Genomic DNA, 20,819 nt, shown 5'->3' with positions numbered 1-20,819 from the left:
GGAGGACGCTTGGAAGCTGGTGAAATGGGAGTCCCGTCCCTTCTGAGGCTTCCGATGTGCTTTGAACTCATTGTTCTCCTGTTAACAAATCCCAGCGCATCAAAAGCAGTTTTAAATACTGAAATCCACACGGACGGATAGATGAAGGGATGCAACAACCAACATTTCTAGAAGGCCTATTAGGTGCGAGCAGGCACCAGGCTTCACAAGGGCAAATGTTGCAGAAAAGCTACGCTCCAGCTACGCTCCCAGCCCAGTGGGGCACGTTGGCACCTTTCATAAATGGGTGTGTCGGGCTGCACCCAGGGACTGCTCCATGGGCAGGTGAAGAGGCACCAGGCAGCGTGGGGATTGAGGGGGTGGGCTGTGATACAATCTGAAGGCTTTTACTTCTCAAAGAATGCACATACCTTCACCTCTTTGGAGACCTAGTGCAGAGGCCAGTGTCATAGTAGAATGCTGAACTTTCAGGCCACGTCTGTCATTTGTCTTTCTATTCTGGTGATGCCAGTGTTAAGAGGCCAGTAGTGACTATTTGATGGGTTCCCCTTTACACAGCATGTTTCATACATTACGAAATCCAGTGTCCTATACATACTGCCTGTGTGAACAAAATCTTTGATGCAGAGTTCCAATATCTCACGGTCCGTTTCCTTGTTCCAGTCATTGCGGAGGGAGGTGAGATTGTTCTTCTCGTTTGTTTCTCTAAAAACCTCTAACATGTCTCCTGAAATTTCGTTCATTCATTTAATGACCTTGACCCAATTCTTGCATGGTCCAGACTGTCGGTGCAAGAGATACAATGATGGGAAAGGTAGGTGTCGGTCTACTTCTCGGAGTTTACTGAGGCTCTCGAACTTGGCCTAGGGAACTTATTTAAAGATACAAATGTTCAGGCTGATCTTAAGGATAAATTGATTGAAATGTCCCAAACAAGGAGACAGACCAGTGCAAAGCATGAGGCTGCCAGGGTCACGCGTCCTGTGTCTTCTTGCAAGGGCTGTTCGAAGATCCAGCGGTTGATTCCCAAGAGCCTGGGTCTGCGGGCATGTGGGGATGGGGTGTGTGTGTGTCTGGGGGGGTCATCAATGTCCATTCCATCGGCATGTTATCCCAGCAGAAAAGCCCAGAAGTGGAAAGGAACATGAGAAAGGATGACCCCCTCTGTGAAAACTCCTCGGTACTTTTGCCTGATTATTATTCCATTTTGTCTAATTGCATTTTAAAATGCTCAGTGGGGGAAAAAAATGCCAAGTCTTTTAATAAATTAAAAAGCAGGTCTGCTTTTTAACCTGCAGCAGGTTTTTAAAAAAAAAGTCCTTCTGAGGGCACGCCGCTCAGAGAGATGCAGTCTTTGCAGATGAAGGTAATTAGTGAACACCTTCACCTCTGGATTTGCAGGGAATGTGAGGGCGCAGGGTTGCTGGAGTAACCTCGCCCTGATCGGGAGGCCACTGGGCATCACAAAGGATGCCTTCAAAGATTCAGACACTATTTTCTCTCGCAGCGAATCAGGACGCAGAGTGTGCGTAGGCACTACAAGCTCATGGGACTGCGGGATGCAGCTTTTCTTGGCTCTGATCTTGAGAGATCATGTCTGATGTTTCCTCCCTGACACGCCATGATCAGGGACACTTGGATGCCCGGCAGAGCCAGATTTAGAGGCAGAAGAACTGGGAAGCTGTCCCAGTTACCAATCTATGAAAGGCGCTAAAAGATCATGGGGGAGAAAAAAATTCAGGAACACAGAGCCAGCGAACTCAAGTTTCCAGGCATGACTCCTGATATAATGGGAAAAACATAAATTTCAGCCGAAGTATATACCCCATCCTTGAGTAAGACCTGAAATACACTGCTAGCGGTGCCAGCCTGCCCGGGTTCAAATCCAGGTTCTGCTGCTTGCTCATGTGTGACCTTGGGCAGGATATTTTCCCTCCCTACGTTTCTGCTTTCTCAGCTGTAACATGACGGTTATAATAGTGCCGGTTTGGGGCATGAAATAGGAACACAGCGTGGCGGTGGGGGGGGGGGGGTGCTTAGAACACAGCCCCGCCCTTAGCGGTCTCTATTTAAGGGTTAGTTATCTCTTATCATTTCTGTGACTAGCTCAGGCAAGTTGCCTTGTGCTTTTTGAGTCTGCATGTGTATCTGAGACCAGCCAGTTGAATGTTCCCAAAGATGTAGCCTATCTTCCCTGAAACTCCGAAAGTCCTGCATAGGAAGCCCTTATTGTGTACGAGGAATTCATTTTACTCTCTTAGAAATTCAAATTATTTTTATTTTTATTTTTTTTAAGATTTTTTCTTTATTTATCTGACAGAGATCACAAGCAGGCAGAGAGGCAGGCAGAGAGAGAGGAGGAAGCAGGCTCCCTGCTGAGCAGAGAGCCCGATGTGGGGCTCGATCCCAGGACCCTGGGATCATGACCTGAGCCGAAGGCAGAGGCTTAACCCACTGAGCCACCCAGGTGCCCCCCTGGTATGTTTTTAAAGAAACCATCTGGTTTAGAAAATACAAAAGAAATCTGAGCAAAGTCAAGTATCACAGAAACGTTTGGCCCATATGAAATCCACTCCACTCCCCTCACCCAAAAAGCTAAGTGAATTTTGGAGAGGGTGACCAAGTCTTCATAAGCATATCCTTCTATGTATTACTTCCATCCTAAGGCGGCAAGTAGCTGAGTTCTCCCTAGGTACAAGCACTGGAGAATCTGTGAAAGAAAGACCACTTTCAGTAAGTCAAAATGTTATGCTGTGTTTGGTATTTGTTAATACTCTTACCTTGAGCATAGAGGCGTAGAAGTTTTACTAGCAGAATTTCCCTACCCCTACTAAGTGGGTGTGGAACCATATTTAAGGATACACCTGGGCGGGTACCAAGTGTTGACTTGCTCAGGCCTAATCTGTCAGCTTGATCTTCAAACCCCTGACCCCTTCCTATGCTACCCTGAGCCCAGCTCCAGGCAGGGCCTAGGCCGGGGCCCAGATCAAGTGCACCTGTGAGAAATTCCAACCCCAGCAAGGTATTTTCTAAAGGGGGACCAAGTCTTAGGAAGATATGTCAGCATGAGATGGGGGTGACTGGGGACAGCCAAGACCTATTACAGTTCATCCTGAGATGCTTAGATCTCCTTTCAAATTACATCATTATATATTTACCTACACTCTACCATCTGTGCTATGCTCGTGGGTGGCTGGTCTACCATTATATTGTTATCGAGTAGTTAATTTTTCTGTTTTACCAGTTGCGTTTTAAAATGTAGATTAATTTAAATATTTTTTCACTGTAAAGGCAATACATGATTACTTTTGAGAATGTGCAAAACATAGAATTGTATAAAGATGACCAGAAAATGCATTCACAGTCTCCCAACCCAGGGGCAACAGCAGTTAATCATTCGGTGTATTTCCCCCAGTCTCTGCCCACTTTCATGTATTGATTGATAGGTTTTCCTTTTCCAAATATATTTATTGAAGGATAGAGTTGGGATTGTCCTGTTTTCTAGCCCGATTCAGCCACTTCTCTTTATATTGAAAGCATTTTATTTTCAGTCAAGTTCCTCCGGGAAATAAGTTTCCTTCCCTCCAACCTCCTGTGGACAGGTGAAGGGAACAGGAGAGGAGCTGAACAGCAGATTGTAGGGATTTCTCCAGCTAAGCCCGCAGGGTCAGGGATGGGCCTGTTGGACAGAGGTGTGAGGGTGGGAGAACTAGGAGAGGTGCTGCCTGTTAGAGAGAAGCATGCCCGGAAGAGCTCAAGCCAGGAATCAAGACCCTAACCTCACCCTCTTCTGGCTGTGTCTCTCACTGCACAGATTCAGAGAGGGGTCAGGGGCAGGGAGCCTGGGTGGGCAGAGTGGATCTGGAGAGCAACAGAAGAGCGTCTGTGGTGCATATCATTTATATACTTTAAATACACTTAAAAAAAACAAGACTGCCTAGTATTCCCTAGTATTCCTTTAGAGGAAAGTGCCATCAATTATTTAACCAAATCCCTGTGGATTCTTTTGATTTTTTTTTTTAACACTATAACTAGCACTGCAGTAAATATTCTTATGCATACATTTTTTGGCTGCATCTCTGATTATTTTTTCTGGATAAATTCCCAGGGGTGGAATTACCGAGTCAGGAGAATCTACATTTTCAAGGCTTTTGATATATATTGCCAAATAGCCCTCCAAAAGGCTATTATACCAGTTTAAATGCCTACAAGCAATGCATATCGAGATTCTAATCTGAGGAGAACATGTTAATTAATCTGTGTGATGCAGTTACTAAAAGCACTGCCTTCTCCTAGAGACCTGGTGAGAGCTGCCTGGGTTGGAGAAGATTCTGGAAGGAGGAAGAAGTCTCTCCAGGACTGCCCTGGAGACCCAAGTGCATGAAAGGTCACACCTCCTGAGCCCTGAAAACTGACCTGTTTTCAAGACAGAAGAAAGCTTCGGAGTCGGTTCATTTGAGGGTCAGCAGGAGTGTCTGACAAAGGGAAGTGAGGTGACAGCCACTGGGTTGGACTTTTGTTTCATTTGACCTCATTTACCTAAGGCCAAAGGTATAGTAAACAACAGTGGATGGTCACATAAGGCTCCTTGTGAGGTTATTTCCTTCAGGAATGGTTCTGCCCAGCCAGAAAGGGTCAAAGCAGGACTGGGGTGCAAATGAGAAGCCAGGGCAAGTTAGGACAGCAGGGTTAGATAAGAAGGGGGAGGGAGGAAGCAGGAGGAGGAAGAGGGTGTAGAGGGTGAACCCAGAGCTGGGGTTATGGGCCTGTGAAACTCCTCTCCCGTGATTATCGCCCCCAATCTGTGGCCCTAACCTTGATGGACAGGGTCAAGGAGAAAGGACACTGGGGAAGGGAGCAGGGATCCCTCACTGAGGGAGCACCATGTTGGATTCTCTTTCCTTTCCTTCAAGGAAATAAACAAGTGCCCAAGGGGCCAGAGACCACCATCTCCTTTGTGCATCCAGAAAGGACATTTTCAAAGGTCTAGGGTCCCATCAAATAAACTAAAGGATAAGAGTATTGTGAATGAATCTGCCTGTACTTGTGCTTTGGCAGATAAATGACATGAATATTTGATTGGTGATTTAAATTCAATACAAAGAAGTAATGGGCCCAACCCAAGTAGGCACAGATATATAGATTTATAGTTTATTATTGATCGAGGAGAGCATTAATATTAATAATAGCCAACTTTTAGAGTGTACTCTGTGCCCTTGAGGCAAAGAGCTTAACAGATATTAAGCAATTTAATCCTCTGACATCCGGAAATGAGTAAGGTAACCTATCCCACCCCGTCCAGGCCCCACATCCTAAACCTACTCCTGACTAGTCCCTTCCAGCCCTACCCGCCCCCCACGGGAGGCACACAGGGAAGGCTTGCAAGAGATGTTGTGAGTGAGGCCTGTTTGCTGCTTGGCCATTCATTCATTCTCCCATTCCTCATGAACATGTGTGTGTCCCAGGATGTTCTAGGCATGATGGATACAGCAGTGAATGAAACAGCCAGAATCCCTGCTCTCAGGGAGCTATGCCCCGGGAGATGCACAAAGGAGAGACAGAGAAGGGACACTTTTTTTTTTTTGTCCCAAGCTCTCTGTGCTTGGAGATCCCTTGACCTGGAAGGCTTTTCTCCTCAGTGCCTTCCCCAGCCACTCTGTCATTGTATCCTCTGCTCAGTGCTGCCTCCTCCAAGCTGTCTTCCTTGTCCATCTATCTGACATAGAGCCCATTCAACTCCCTACCCCCTTATAGCACTTTCTGTTTTTCTTACCACCATCTGATGTGTGTGTGTGTGTGTAAATATTTGTTTATTTTTTTATTCTTTGTGTCTCCCACTCGAAGAGAAACATTCGAAGTTCTTGCTGGAAGGTGACTTTCACACACTGTTTGCCCCTCAGCTCCCGTTAAACCCATTTCCAGGATCCTGTTCCTGGCTTAGCAGTTCTCCATTGTGTTGAGGTTCTTGGTTGCAAGCAGCAAAAACCCAGTCAGACTAACTTGGGGGAAAGGCCAATTCATTGGGAGACCAAAAAGTCTGGAGGGCCAGGCTGGGCCCAGGAAACATAGAAAGCAAAGGAGGCCAGGGAGCTGGAACCACAGCTTGAGGTCTGGACGAGAAGAAGTGGATAGGACACCGCAGTAAGAGGTCACTACACAGGACACTGATGCGGACTGTAGACCTTCAATAAATGCCAACAATTTATAAATCCCTTTCTTTCTGTCTCTCTTCAAAGTTTCAGAGTCGCGTGTGATTGACTCAGCCCAAGTCACAGGCCCCCGCTGTTTCCCTCACCTCGGCTTTGGCTTCCACAAGGGGAGGCAGCACATCGGGACCTTCTAGGATAGTACACACTGAAAAGTTCCTGGCTGAAAGGACTGGATGCCAGAAGGCAGAAACTCTCTATAAATAGCCACAACATATATCTGTGCGAAGTGGCCTTGTTCCCAAAATAGTGGCGGAGACTCACTAACCTCCCTTGGTAACAGGTAAGTTACCACACACCCAAAGTTTGGACTCTGGAAATTTCTCTCTCTCGGCCTGCACCGGGCCAAAGCCAAGGCGTATGTTTTGAAACCGTACATGGCAGATCTAGTCACATCTTGGAGGTTTTGCTGTCATAAGGGATGGAGTGGAGCCGTCTGGGATGGTGATGCTGTACTAGCCAGGGTCACCTCTGAGGAAACGGGGGACACATTTCCATCCATGGCAAGCCACGGAGTCCCAGCTCTTCCTAAGCCGGGATAATTGGCTGCCTCCCTAGGGCACTCTCACATCATGTATGGGATATTTTTTCATCTTTGGTAGCCTCTCCTGAGGAAAGAACAATTAACCTCAAGCCTGTCTCCAAAAGGAAAAGACTCTTTTCTCTTGGAAGAGAAAAGAGACCCTGGAAGCTGACGCATCCGTTTGTTGATTCTCCAGTCCCCTCTATCAGGGTCCTCGAGAAGGATGCTTGCTTACAGTCGCGGCAGTGGCGGGGGTGGGAGGGTGAGGGGGTTCCCTGAAACCAAGCTCAAGAAGACTCAACACTTCCAGACTTAGAAGCCACCACGTCAGGTCTCAGCTCCTTGGGGCCACCTGCCCTGGCCCTTGCTGAAGGAGGGGCCTGGTCTCTGATGAACCAGTGACTCCTGACTGACATACAAACTCAACCAACTCCTCTCCTGCTACCGTGAGGGGACATACCAGGTTTCTGGCTTCAGCAGGAAGGAGACAAACACTCCCAGAGATCTCAGCTTTTGGCTCCTTGCAGTCTCTGTAATCTGTCTCCTGGATACTAGGCAGGAGGCCCTGAAACCGTCCCCAAATGATGGGCCTCAGTCCTATTTTTAAAAGCCCTCCAGGAAATACACTTGCTGCCTACACTTCCTCCCACCCACTCGCTCTTCCCAGGCTTCTGATCTGGCTTCCGCCCCACCTCGCTCCTGATGGGGCCTCAGGAAGGACCCCAGAGACCTCCTCCTCAGCCACAGATCAGCAGACTGGCCTCACCCTCATCCTCCCCGGCTCGGCATCTGACAGGAGATCCCCTCCACTCTTGGTTTCTGTGACAGGAAACTCCTTGATTCCTACCTTCTTAACATGCCAGCTCTGCACCGCCTCCTTTGCCATCTGCCCTGCCCTGGAGCCTCACCTGGAGCCTCCATGCAGATGGTCTCACACCCTGTCTCTTCTGTCAGCACCTGCAGGGCACAGGGGGACCTCTTGGGGACATCTGAATATCCCACACTGAAGGGAGCATTCACCGTTCCAAATCCGTTCCTCCTTTCGTGTCCCCCTCTCCTCCTGGCACCACCACCTTTCCAGTATCCATTCCCAAATCCAAGCATCATCTCTGGCCTGCCCATCTGCCTCACCTCCCAGATTCAACCATTTGCCAATTCTCTCTTTGCACCACCTACGTCACTGTCTTTCTCCCCGTCACGTGCTTCTTTTCCACTCTTCCCCAGATCTTCGTGCTAATCTCCTAACTGATTCATCTTGACCTGCTCCTCCCACAGCCCTCTCCCCACAGTCTGTATTCTGTGCTTCCTCAAAAGCACTCTCCTTAAAGGTCAATCGAGAAGGTATTATCTTGTCACTCCCCTGCTCTCAAACTTCCCATGGCTCCCATTGCTGAGAGGATAAATCCCCAACTCCTAAGCCTGACATTAAATGCTTCATAAGTCAAGGCTCTCCGGATCTACTTCTCATCTCTTCTTTCTGTATAAATTTCTGCATTTTAGCCCCGATTCCCAAACTCTTCTCTGAAAAACTTTGTGACTTTCCATCGTGGGGCTTTTGCTCAAGCTGGATCTTATAATGCCTTTACTTTTTACTCATTCCTATCAAAATCCTACCTTCCCTTCAAGGCTCATCCCAGATGCCACTTCCTCCCTGAAGTCTCCTTGGGTTTCCCCAGCGAGGAGCGCTTTCCCTTTCTTATGCTCCCCGAGTTCACTGTGTTTCTTCCCCCACACATATCATATATGACCTCAGGTCACAGCATTAGGGTATGTGCATTATCGCCTCCGGTTGGACCCCTCGAGGAAGGGTTTCCTCCTACTAGTTGAGTAATTCACTCAGGGTAGATATTTGTTGAATTAAGTCATTGGGCTAGATGGGTATCTACCCATGTACTTGTTTACTTAGTGCAATTTGAAAATACATGCTCAAAGTAGGACATCATGGGGACTACATCGAAGTCCCAAAGAGGGAAATAGGTTCCTTTTGCCGCCACAAGTGCAAATCAAAAAAGTGGATCAAAACCCAGCTCTTGGCTAATTTGGACCATTGCTGCATAGATCTTAATTAATCTTATGGAAAATATTCAAGGGACTTCATGAGCCTGGCAAGGAGGAGGGGGCAAATAAGAGCCAGAGCCGCTGCTGTCAAGAAACGCTTTCTTCCTGTAACCGGATCCCCCGGGGACCAGGCCAGCGCCTCTGCCTAATCCTCCTCTCTGTGGTCACTCAGGATATGATTACTGGCATCAGATGCAAGCGCATGTTTCTGTTCCATTAATCTGAGAGAGGCTGAGAGCCTGAAAAGGGAGTCATAAGGGCATTGCCGTGTTGGTCTAGTTACCATCTCAAAGAGGAGCAGGGGAGAGGGGGAGAGGAAGGATCTGGCGGATGGGCCAGGAGAGAGGCCTACGGAAGCAAAGGAAGATGAGAAAACCACTCAGAGAACAAGTTCCTGTCATGGGGAGGCCAATTCCTCTCAGCTGTTACAAGATGGGGCGTGGAGGAGAGCCCTGCACGCACACGCGTGCATGTACACACATAAGCGCGCACACACACACAGGCACCCGCAGTGCAGCCGAGAGGCGCCGAGCTTCTCCACCTCTGGGTTTTGGCCATCAGCCTGACACCTCTCCGTGAGCACTGTGGCTCCGGGTCTGCAGGAACCCACGAAACCGAATCCGTCTCACCCACAGCAGCAGCCTAAAGGCGAGGCTGCAGCCCGGTAATGAAGACGTGAACAGCTGAAACGCAATGTCAGATGGCAGTGGTGACATCTGAAAGCCATAATTTGAGGCTTAGCATATTTTTGTTCCAGGTACCAGAGCCTGCACAAATGCTCCGCGCCTTGTCTCTCCTGAGCAGCATCTCCGCTCACTTGGCCGGGGGCCAGGTGATCTTGGCCTCGCCAACAGGTTTCTTCTGTGGAAGGCTTGGGAAGCTTTCCGATGTCTGTCATCAGATGGGGTAGAAATGGAAGAACTGGGGGGCTTTAGATATTTATTGATTTATTTATTTGAGAGACAGAGGAGTGAGGGGGAGCCGGAGAGCTGGGTGAGGGTCAGAGGGAGAAGCAGACTCCCTGCTGAGCAGCGAGCCTGATGTGGGGACTCCATCCCGTGTCTCTGGGATCATGACCTGAGCCGAAGGCAGACGTTTAATCCACTGAGCCACCCAAGCGCCCCTCCAGGAGCTTTGAATGTACACCTCAGTCCTATAGCACAGGTCTCTTAAAAAAGGACCTGTTCCCTTTCCTCCGATCAGGATGTCTGGGCCAAACACTGAGAAGGGTGGCTGGGAAAGGCCAAATGATTTTGACCAAATCAAGGCCTGGGGGCAGCTGGAACGCCAAGGCAATTGCTTCAAGTAAGGCCTTCACATGGAAGGTTCCATTTTCAGTTCTAGCTAGTTACCTGGCAGTTACATGGAAGGAGTGCAAGAGTAAAAGTTCAGAAAATGCAGAGGAAGCAGGGGGAGGCTTCACCCCAAGGAAGCTGGGACATTCAGAGTTCTGGGCAGTGGGGGTCTCTTCCACGGCCCGAGTCCCCCCTGCTGGGCCTCTGCTCAACAGCCAGAGGACATCTGTTGACCCGCCGCTCTGCCTGCCTTCCTGCCAGGTTCCACCGAGGGGGCGGAGAGGATAAAGTGACTGTTAACAACAGGAGTCTTAACTCCTGGCCTGGGTCCCTGAAAGTGCAGGCTGCAGAAACAGTTTAAGCGGTCACCGAAACCTGCCCCTGGCGGCTCCACGACCCTTTCAGAGGCACAAAGCCTCTGCCTCGAGGAATGATGAGGGGGGCAAACTGGACTGGACTCCCCAGTGTGGAGACCAGTGACGGGTTTACCACTGGTGCCTCTTGTGTGCATCAGAAGGCCACTCAGAGTCCTCTGTATCAGGGATACCTGCAGAAACAGGTGCACAGGGAGCTCTGCTCCCATTGGGCATTGGTCTGAAGGCATTGGTGGGGGAAGCAGAGTCCGAGTCTAGAAAACTGCCTGCCCCCCACCCCAAAGGCCTATCCCGTGTCTGCTTTGTAGAGAGACTGTCTGATCCTGAGCCCTGGGGATCCCAAATCTTTTCCCACCCAGAAGACAGCCTCTGCCCTTCAACAGATAGAGAGGTCAGATCACCTGAGGCACTGGGGGAAGAGTTTGGTTTTTCACCGTTTATTATGCACATTTTAGTTTTTTTCAGATTTACATTTTAGGGGGTGTCTTGTGTGGCTCAGTGGGTTAAGCTTCTGCCTTCGGCTCAGGTCATGATCTCAGGGTGCTGGGATCGAGCCCCGAATCAGGTTCTGCCCAGTAAGGAGCCTGCTTCCCCCCCCACCCCGCACTCTCTGTCCGCCTCTCTGCCTACTTGTGGTCTCTCTGTCAAATAAATTGATGAAATCTTAAAAAAAAAAAAAAAAGAAAAAAGAAACAGATTTACATTTTATTGGGGTATAATTTATAAGCGGGGAAGTTACTCTTTCTAATGTATTGTCGTATCAGTTTTAACCAGCACAAATAGTCCTGTAACTCTTGTCACAATCAAGATATAAAGCATTTTCCTCAGACCCCATTGCCGTCAATCCTGATGGCTCAGCCCCAGCTCCTTGGCAACCACTGATCTGGATTCTGTCCTCATGGTTTTGCCCTTTCCGGAATGTTCTAGAGTTGGAATCATATGGTACGTAGCCTTATAATTGGACTGCTTTCACTTAACATGATTCAATTCAGAAATATATGTGTCGCTGCTTCTATCTATAGCCTGTTCTTTAATATGGATGAGAACAATTCCAAGAATGGATGTACCAGCAATTCATTTATCCATTAGCCAGCTGAAGGACATTTCAATTGTTTCCGGTTTTTTTTGTGATTATTGATAAAGTTGCTATAAGCATTCATATGTAATTTTTGGGGTAACCATGGAGTTTTCATTTCTCTCTGGTAAATACCTAAGAGTGAGATTGTTGGCTCATCTGGTAAGTAGATGTTTAACTTTAGAAGAAACCACCAAACTGTCTTTCCAAAATAGCTGTACCATTTTATTCCCACCAACAATATATGAGACTTCCTTTTGTTCCATATCCACATCATTTCTTGTTTTCAGGTTTTATTTTATTTTATTTTAGTCATTCTAATAGATATATAGTTGTATCTCACTATGGTTTTAATTTGCATTTCCATAATGATTAATGACACTGAATATTTTTTTGAAAAAAAATTGTGTAATATTGGTATTATTTTTTTCCAAATAATCTGGTACAATTTTGCAGTAAAACATTTTAGGCTCAAGTTGGTTGTTCTTTTTGTTTTTATTTTCTTTTTTTGGTTTATGTTTTTGTTTTACTATACATTAAATTTCCTTAATAAGAGGTAGGATGATTCAGGTTATCTATGGGTTCTTGAATATGCATTTTAAGAAAATTGCCCTTTCATCCCAGTTGTTGAATTTATAGACATAAAGTTTTTCATAATATTCCATTACGAGCCTTTTAATGTCAGTCTGATTTGCAGTGATGTTTCCTTTCTCATTCTTTATGTTGGCATTTGAAATTTTTTTTTTTTTTTTTTGGTCAATCTGAGTGGAGGCTTATCAACTTCATTGATTTGCCCCACTTTTTGTTCCATTGCTTGTTTTTCTGTTTTCAATATTATTGTTTTCTGCTCCTACCTTTATTATTTCCTCTATTTTTCTGCTAATCTTAGGTTTGGTCTTCTTTTTATAGTTTCTTAAGGTTTAGGTAAGGTAATAAATTCTCTCAGCTTTTGTTTTCCTAAATAAGAATCTATTTCATCTTCATTTTGAAAGGTCATCTTACTAGGTATAGAATTCTGAGTTGACCTGGTTTTTAAGTGTTTAATTCTATTACTTTAATTTTTAATTAAAAGTTTTAATTCTGGGGCACCTGGGTGGCTCAGACAGTTAAGCATCTGCGTTTGACTCAAGTCCTGATCCCGGGGTCCTGGGATCAAGCCCTGCATTGGGCTCCTTGCTCAGTGGGGAGCCTGCTTCTCCTCTCCCTCTGCCTGCTGCTCCCCCTGGTTGTGCTTTCTCTTGCTATCTCTCTCTCCCTGTCAAGTAAATGAATAAAATCCTTAAAAAAATAAATAAAATTTAAAAAATAATAATTTTAATGCTATTGTCTTCTAAATTGTGTAGTTTTGAAATAGAAATCAGTTGTAAGTCTTATCTTTATCTTAGGTTTTCAGGAGTTTGCATATGATATATCAGGTATATTATTTTCTCCTCCCCCTTTTCTTCCTGCTCCTCTTCCTCTACCCTCTCCTCCCTTTCTTTCTTCTGCTTAGGGTACTCTGACTTGCTTAGATCTGTCAGCTGATGCTGGTTTTGTGTTTTTGTTTTGTTTTGGTTTGGTTTGGGTTTTTTGGTCATTTTTGTTTTGTTTTGTTTTGTTTTGAAAAACTCTGCCACTATCTCTTCAGGTTTTTTGTTTGTTTGTTTGTTTCTTTTCTGCCCTATTCTCTTTGTTACCTTTTGGAATTTCAATTACAGTTACATCACACCATTTTATATTGCCCCACAATTATATTCTGTTGCTCTATTTTTCTTTTTGGTGTTTCAGTTTGGGAAATATCTGTTTTTTTAAAGATTTTATTTATTTATTTGACAGACAGAGATCACAAATAGGCAGAAAGCAGGCAGAGAGAGAGAGAGAGAGAGAGGGAAGCAGGCTCCCTGCTGAGCAGAGAGCCCGATGTGGGGCTCGATCCCAGGACCCTGGGATCATGACCTGAGCCGAAGGCAGAGGTTTTAACCCACTGAGCCACCCAGGCACCCCTGGGAAATATCTATTGACCTATTTTCAGGTTCACTGATCCTCAGCCGTGTCAATTCTATTTTTGAGCTCTCAAAGGAATTCTTTATCTCTGTTACCTTGATTTTTTTACTCTTGGCATTTTCATTTGACTCTTATACAGTTTCCATCCACTGCTCAGGTTCTCCATCTGCTCATGCATGTTGTCCATTAGCTCACCAGAGCTTCTATTATTATTATTATTATTATTATTATTATTATTATTATTATTTTAGAGAGAGAGAGAATGAGTTCAAGCAGGATAGGAAGAGCAGAGGGAAAGGGAGAGAGAGAATCTTAAGCAGGTTCCACACTTAACATATTGGTCTTGATCTTATGATCCTGAGATCATGACCTGAGCTGAAATCAAAAGTCAAGCACTTAACTGACTGAGCCACCCAGGCACCCATCACTAAAGCTTTTAAATATTAATCATAGTTATTTTCTGCCTGTAGTAACAACAGCCAGGTCATCTCTGAGTTTGATTCCGGTGATAATTTCCTCTCTTAAAAATGAAGTTCTTTTCCTTGCTTTTTCGGTCTCACAATTGTTTGTTTAATGATAGACATTAGGTGTAGAGGAGTAGAGACTGAGGTAAATATTATTTATGTCTGGAAATGAGCAGACCTTTTCTTCTGCTAGGGTTTAGTGTTGAGGTTGAGTCAGTCCAGTGAGAAGGTAAGGTGGATTTGAGTTTTATTCTTATGGTCACCTTTAGTGCTCTACTTAGCTTCAAATTTCTCTAATGCAGTGATTTTCAGCCAGAGGTGATTTTGACCCCAGAGGACATACACCAATGTCTCAAGATGTTTCTGATTTTCACAACTGGATTGAGGGGGCTCATACCGGAATTTAGACGATGGAGGCCAGGGATGTTACTAAACATCCTGCAGTGCACAGAACAACTCCTCACAATGAAGAATTGCATGGCCCAAGATGTCAATAGTGATAAGGTTGAGAACTTTACCTTATCCTTTAGGTGTTGTATACCTCATGTTTCAGCCTTCCTTATGTGCCTGGGCCTCAAAGAGGGTCTATTGCATTGTTCTTCCTTCTCATCCAACAGGAGACTGCTGTTGCTTGTAAATCAGGTTTGCTATTCTGGGGTTGCATGGTGGGGTGGTGTCTTTGTTGCTTTGGTCCCCTCTCAGTTTTAGCCCAGCTCTATGTCCTGAGTCTCCATTTAGGACTTTCTCAGTGATCCTGGCCCTCCTCCCTATGGCAGCCAAACTCTGCCTTGTACCTTTGGTGGGACTTGCATGGAACAGAGTTTCCTGTCCTCCCCCAGCAGTAGGAGATCTCTCATGGTATTGGTGTAGGATCCTAGGCCCAGAATGCCTCCTTCCCCTTCTCCTGAGGTAGAGGTATTTTTTTCCTTACCCTTCCCTCACATCCTGAGGGGGTCAGGGTTGGTTCACCACTTTTAGGAGCTCAAGGCTGTTGTTCCCTAGGAGAGAAGGCTTTGACCCTCTCCTGTGGTGACAGTAACTCCTTCCCCCAGACCTGCTCCCTCAAGTCTCCCACCTTGTCCACAGCCTTCCTTGTGAACACCCAGAAAATTTCGAGAAGAGCTTAGAAGTGGATGCAGTGTCTCATGTTGGTGGCTCCCTGGGTTCTATGCTCTCACACCAGTCCACTTCATTTTTGACAATTCACAAAAATTTCAGCTACTCTTTTTACCCATGAGTACAGCATGTAACATCTCTTTCTCTCATGCTGTACCATAAGTGACCCCCTGTTTATGCTCTTCTTTTTTAGAAAAATCCCATCTTTCCATAGATGTTAGACTTCTTGGCTGTTCTGCAACCTCAGCTGTTCATGGTTCAAGAAAATAATTTATCCAGATTTTTCTTCTTGTTTCTCTTTCCGGCTATCTACAGTCTAGGTACCCTATTTACTGAACCTAAAATTTTTTGATAGTGTCTGCTCTGTGACATATTTCTTATTTATTTATTTATTTATTTTTATTTATTTGACAGACAGAGATCACAAGTAGGCAGAGAGGTAGGCAGAGAGAGGGGGGGGAGGAGGCTCCCTGCCAAGCAGAGAGCCCGATATGGGGCTCAATCCCAGGACCCTGAGATCATGACCTGAGCCGAAGGCAGAGGCTTTAACCCACTGAGCCACCCAGGCGCCCCTGTGACATATTTCTTTAATATACATTAGCTCATAAGTGATCAGCAAGTAAGGGATGAGGTCAGTATAATGCAGAAGTCATGCTGGTTCTTATGTAATTTACACCAGGACATTAACACTTTGAAGCAATCTGAGATAAGCCTTCTCAGATTTAGAATTAAGGCTTACAGGGGCACCTGAGTGGCTCAGTTGGTTAAGTGTCTGACTCCTGGTTTCAGCTCAGGTCATAATCTCAGGGTTGTGAGACTGACCCCCAACTTGGGTTCCACACTCAGTGTGGAGTCTGCTGGAGATTCCCTCTCTCCCTCTCCCTCTCTGCTCCATCCCCTGCTCATTCTCTACCTCACAATTAAATAAATAAATACATAAAATTCCAAAGCAAATTAAAAGTTTGCAAATGTTTGCCAAACTTCAGGAAAAAAACCCTAAAAACATATACTCTTGATTTTTCTGTAGTGCATGTATTGGATGGTTTACTGGCTTCCAGGACCCTATGTTTCCATTACCTTAAGTTGTTCTGGGTAAACTGAGAGTGAAAACAAAGAAGCTGCAAAGATATTATGCTCTATGTTAAGACAATGAATTAATGAAGAAGACTATACCCCAAATCCAAGTTTTAATATTGGTGAAATATTCTCTATCAGAAATGAACACCCGGGGCGCCTGGGTGGCTCAGTGGGTTAAAGCCTCTGCCTTCAGCTCAGGTCATGACCTCAGGGTCCTGGGATCGAGCCCCATAACGGGCTCTCTGCTCTGTGCTCAGCGGGGAGCCTGCTGCCTCTTCTCTCTCTGCCTGCCTCTCTGCCTACTTGGGATCTGTCAAATAAATAAATAAAAACCTTTAAAAATAAAAAAATTTTTTTTTAAAAAGAAATGAACAGCCTCCAAGAGATATATATCAAAAGAGTAAGTATGGGCTTCAGGTTTCATAGGTCTGTATATTTGCTAATGTCACTATTTTTATTGGAATTACTATGATTTTTATTAATATTCTGGCTTCAAACTTCCATAGGTTTAAGTGATCTATCACAATCCTATTTTCCCCATAAGCTGTTATTTTTGGTACATGATTTTGCAGAAGGGGAATTTTAAGAATTCAAGTATGGTCTTAATAGAACAAAAAAAGAAAAATGTTTGTTGTGTCTTTTTTTTTTTTTTCTGATCATGAAAGCAAGACATGCTCATTATTGAAAAGTTGGAAACTACAGAAAAGGAAAAGGAAAAAGATTCTATAATAACTCATTCAGAGATCATTTTCATTTCACATATACTTATTTTAAGCAAAATTGAGATCATGATGACTCATTTTTCAAAACTGAACAATGCAAACCATTAAAAAAAAATAATTTCTGTACCAACGAGGGAGAGAATACATATGGAGAAACTTACACACACACACACACACACACACACACCAAAAAAATCACCTTCCTACCCCAAGAAAATAACTCTTTATGGCAGAGCATGAGCGTGTTAATACTTTAGTCCAACTGAAATTAAAACAGATGGAATATAGTTCATGATGATTTTTAAGCACTTCTCAATTTTTCAAAAACCCAATGAGATTTTAGACCTTTAAACTTTAGAGGCATTTTTCTGAATCCAGGGCATAAAAACTTGTGACTCATCCTGAATCAATTAAAACTTTTTTTGGCATGTATGCTTTGAGAACTAATCCATATTTATCTTACAGCACAGCTCCAACACTAATTGCATCATCGTGGGTTACCAGTGACCATCTCCTTGAATCCGCTTGAAGAATGATCTTCTACAGTGCTTTCTCCTTTGCAGTCTCATACTTGGGAATTCTGCAAAGGACCAGGGAGAAAGGAACAGGGCAAAATATCTGGATGTGAGAACCATGTAATAATGGTCCAGGAACTGCAAATAAGCCTTTGAAAATATTTATTTGCCTATAGGAAAAAACCCTTCCTTCTTTCCACCCACCACTCCCCACTCCCTAATGAAGAGAGGATTCTCACAAAACCAGAGCAAATGCTCCGGAAATACTCTGGCCTCCAGATAAAGGTTGATGATAGTTCCATTTCTTGACAGCAAAACCACCTTTAGTCAATATGGTGACATGGATGGACAGGCACAGGCAAACACAGTTATTCCAAGAAAAAGTAAAGCTGTCAGGGAGTGTAAAAACAAATAAACAAACCACAAACCCATAGGTTTAAGGGAAATTCTATAGTAGTTAAGTGGACACAACTGCTGGGCTTAGAGAGTCTATTTTTTATTGCCTTCCTAATTTACTTTGATTTACTAGAACTAATTTACAATAGTGACTGGCAGTCGGCCCTTGGAAAGGGTGCCTCTAAATTTAAAATTCAATTTTAATTCATTTCAACAAAGGCTTATTGAGCCCTTTCTACATGCCAGGTAATATGCTAGGGCCTGGGAATAGATATGTGAACAAGACCCAGGATGGCCCTGCCCACAGCCTAGCAAAATGTCAGAATGAAGATTACCTACTGATTTCCTTCCTAATATATCAACTCCAAAACCCATTCTGGGATTCCAACCCAGGTCTTCCACTTGGCTAGTCATCCAGGGGCTCCCTCATAGGTTCAGGGACCATGAGGCATGCCCTCCGGCATGTAGGGTTTGCAAAAGAGTTTGCAAAAAGATGGAAGGTTTGCAAAAGGGTTTGCAAAAACATGGAGCTGCTGGGTTGGCAGTGTGGGTGCTGGTGGTGTGGGTGGGAGGGGCCACAGCCCCTGGAGCACAGCTCTGCAGCATGACTGGGGACATACATGCTGAACACGCATGCCTTACAGAGCTTTGGCAGCCCTGAGCTAAACGTTACAGCTTTAGTATGTTCCTTCTCTGCTCAAAGTGTCCAGAATCTGTTTCTGTTGCTTGCAACTCAGAATCCTGTCCGATCCATACCCATCGTTAGAATTCTGCCCCCCAACAGCTTTCTGTTCCATTTCAAATCACAGAAGAGGACCTGGAGAAAAATGGGATTGTGTTCTCTATGACTCTTAATGTCTTTCATCAAATTAAGAAGGTCCTCTTGGCCAGTGGTTCTGAGCTGCAGTACTAGTTCGTTCAGTAGCCACTATAGGTCGTGCCTCTATATGAACTGAAGTTTAGGGGGTTAGTTTTTCTAGAAATTAAAGCAAGTTTACACGTACCACTGTCACTCACTTCATAAATGCTGTCTTGAGTGGAAAGAAAGCAGTTTAACTCGGGGGCTGAAATTTCTTTTTTCTAAACTACAGCTTCTTCTGTTTGGGCTGCAGCTGAAGAAGCGTCTCGGGTGTGGGTGGTATGCGTTCCAACTCCATAGCATCTTTCCTGCATGTTGGGGAGGGCCCGCTTGCCCACACTGAGCCGGCACCAATGCAGAGAGCCTGTCTTTGCAGGACTGGGTCCGCTCGAGAGCACACATGTTCCTCGCAGGTGCCTACTACCAGCTTTGGTGGCCACGCTATCAAGCCGTCCATCAGCAGCCTTTCAGATTAAGTTACAGAACATATATCATGGGGACCCAATTTAACTCGAGGATGAGGAAATGTTTTAAATTCTAGAGCTGCTCCGAGCCATATGAGAACGGTCACATTGTGTAACCTTTCTTTACTATTTCTAGGTGCGTTCTACACACAGCTGTTGCAAGGTATGATATTATACTTTGCGCAGACTCTGGCACCTGTTGTAGGCAATTTGAAATAACAACAAGTTGGTAGGGAACATGATAAGATATCTGAGAGCACATTTCATTCACTCGGAATACCCCGCAGACTATTCCATTTCAGTAAACTCCGCAACCATTCTTCTTTGTCATTATTTGCCAAGGAGGGGGGGGGGTTGGAAAATAACACATCTCTTTTTATAGAAAACAAATCAGCACTCTGCTAGTCCCAGAGCTCCAGACACAGACCTCTTTTGCTTACTCTCCCGCAGCCTGTTCTCCCTCCTTTTGTTTGTGCTGGTATTTTCTCCACTCTTTCAATTTGTCATAGTTGCCTTTCCCCAAAGAGCTTTCATTTCCTCCTGTTTCTCTGTTCTGCACTCCCTTGGCCCTTGCTTTTTGTGAGAGGACACTGAGGCCCTGGCAGACCAGGGAGGGAGATAAACTGATGGCACAAGACCCTCGGGGCCGGTATGTCTGGCCTCAAGCTCCATGAACAGAGAAGAGGCCTGGCATCAGTGTCCATCTGTGTAACCCCGAGGTGTCCTACTCAGGACCTCACTCATTTCCCTCCCATCTCAAACCTGTCCCCCTGACCTTGAGACTGCTTAGGACTCCTTTGACAAAAAGCTCAGAGCTCAGCGGTGTCTCCCAGGACCAGGAAAAGAGATTTAGATGGTGAACGGAAATGCAACAGTACTCTGTAATGCTGACGGCGCTAGTCTTCCTGATGCATTCACTGATGCCCAGACTCCTCTTTTTTTTTTTTTTTTCTTAAATCTCTCCACTTCTGTTCTGAAAATGGGGTGCCATAGTCAAACCGAACTCTCTTTACAACCTGTTCGGAGACTAGACCGTAGAAGCGTGCAAAGCTCAGGGTAGGACACAGAAGAGGAGCGAGGGGAGCAGATGGCGTCCAACCGAAACACGGTTTAGAGAATGGGTGGTTTGGGAAGAGAAGGAGCTGGATTTAGAGCTGGGTTCGAGTCCCAGCAGCTCTGCTTGGAAAGTACGTGGTCTTGGGGAAGTCACTGTGATCCAGCGTTCTCATCTACAGAATGTGGATCACAGTAACTCTCTTGCAGGGTTATGGAATAGATCTAAATAGATAATATGTATAAGTGTTTGGTGCAGTGCCTATTAATGGCCACTCCATGAATTCCCGCAAGTATTTTCCACAGATACAATGACGCTGGAGTCATGGCCACTGGGAGAAGTGATTCCGGCGATAATTTTTCATCTCCTGGAGTGCTAACCTCAGCCTACTGTTATCAACTGATGAGCCTTAGCCCACGCTCTGAGTACATCAGGTCTGCATGGAGCAGGACTGTTCCTGGAGCTCTGAGACGTCATTACCACAAGTGCCACGGCGACGTCTGATAATGGAAAAGGCAGACAGGCATCGATGTGCAGGAAAGAAGGCCTTTGGGACCTCGCCTCCGCAAGCCCTTGCTCTCAGGGACCCCAACCCAACTGCAACAGCCCCTTCTCTCTGCAGGGTGCCCTCCGTTTCA

This window comes from Mustela nivalis (genome assembly GCF_964662115.1).
Source record: "Mustela nivalis genome assembly, chromosome: 4".
Lineage (NCBI taxonomy): Eukaryota > Metazoa > Chordata > Mammalia > Carnivora > Mustelidae > Mustela > Mustela nivalis.
Note: the sequence above shows the minus strand (reverse complement) of the source record.